This window comes from Cebus imitator, unplaced genomic scaffold (assembly GCF_001604975.1).
Source record: "Cebus imitator isolate Cc_AM_T3 unplaced genomic scaffold, Cebus_imitator-1.0 Scaffold338, whole genome shotgun sequence".
NCBI classification, from domain to species: domain Eukaryota; kingdom Metazoa; phylum Chordata; class Mammalia; order Primates; family Cebidae; genus Cebus; species Cebus imitator.
In genome coordinates this window covers 360,400-361,700 of record NW_016107653.1, presented here as the reverse complement: position 1 = coordinate 361,700, position 1,301 = coordinate 360,400, and the positions used below count along the sequence as shown (strand labels likewise).

The 1,301-nt window shown below is 50.5% G+C and overlaps 1 non-coding gene across 1 annotated transcript; it reads left to right on the top strand.

Annotated features, from left to right (window-relative positions):
* Nucleotides 1-752: 752 nt before the first annotated feature.
* On the top strand, nucleotides 753-859 carry LOC119467840. Its single transcript, XR_005196463.1, has one exon. It is a non-coding gene; the product is annotated as a U6 spliceosomal RNA (small nuclear RNA).
* The last annotated feature ends 442 nt before the right edge of the window (nucleotides 860-1,301 follow it).

Genomic DNA, 1,301 nt, shown 5'->3' with positions numbered 1-1,301 from the left:
CATCTGGCTAATTTTTGTATTATTAGTAGAGATGGGGTTTCACCATGTTGGCCGGGCTGTTCTCGAACTCCTGACCTCAGGTGATCCATCCACCTCAGCCTCCCAAAATGTTGGAATAACAGGCATGCGCCACCGCCCTGGTTGAATTCTTTGTATATTTTGGATAACAATGGTACATTCATTTTCAAGTGACCAGGCTCTTCCACTAAGAATCCCCAGGGACAGGCCTTCTGCACAGTGCTGCACCCAAAGCCCCCCAGGCACTTACCTAGTGATGAACTCTCCTTCTCCCAGTGAGACGATTATCTCATACTGACTCCTGGCACTGGAATCCCCTCCCAGTGGGTGTCTCAGGTTGTTTGAAGTCAACTGGGGATGCCTCTGATGGTCAGGCCCAGAGGTGGGCTCATGGCCTCTGCCAGTCTTGACTTGGTTTCAGGTGGACCCTGGGACTCAGAGCCAATTGGATGTGGACTGAAATGTACCCAGATCACATCACCCCCTTGACTGCCCCCAGCCCAAGAACTGGGACCTCAGAGGCTGCTCTGGGCATGTGCTATATGAAGTAATCTGGGTCAGTCAGGCTTCCGGGGTGCAAGTAAAGAAATCTGAATCAGCCGGGCGCAGTGGCTCTCGCCTGTAACCCCAGCACTTTGGGAGGCCAAAGCAGGCTGATCACCTGAGGTCGGGAGTTTGAGACCAGCCTAACCAACATGAAGAAACCCCATCTCTACTAAAAATGCAAAAAATCTGTGCTCGCTTCGGCAGCACATATACTAAAATTGGAACGATACAGAGAAGATTAGCATGGCCCCTGTGCAAGGATGACACGCAAATTCATGAAGCGTTCCGTAAATAAAAAAAAATTTATTTAAAAATACAAAAAATCAGCTGGGCGTGGTGGCACATGCCTGTAATCTCAGCTTCTCGGGAGGCTGAGGTAGGAGAATCGCTTGAACCCGGGAGGCCGAGGTTGCGGTGAGTTGAGATCACACCATTGCACTCTAGCCTGGGCAACAAGAGCGAAACTCCATATCAAAAAAAAGAAAAAAGAAAAGAAAAGTTCTAGATTTACAGAACTCGCCTGGCAGTCCTGTCACTGGTGATGTGTCAGCCTCTCCACACACACCAGCGTCTCCCTAGTGGGGCATGAGTCATACTCATCTCTGATCTCCAAGAGCCTCCCACTCCGAGCACTTGCTCAGTGAATGAGTGCAGAGTCTCATGGGAAGAGAAGTGTAGTGAGGATAGGCTTTTGCCTGCCTAGCATTTCGGGGCCCAGGCCTCCCTATCCTGTGCCC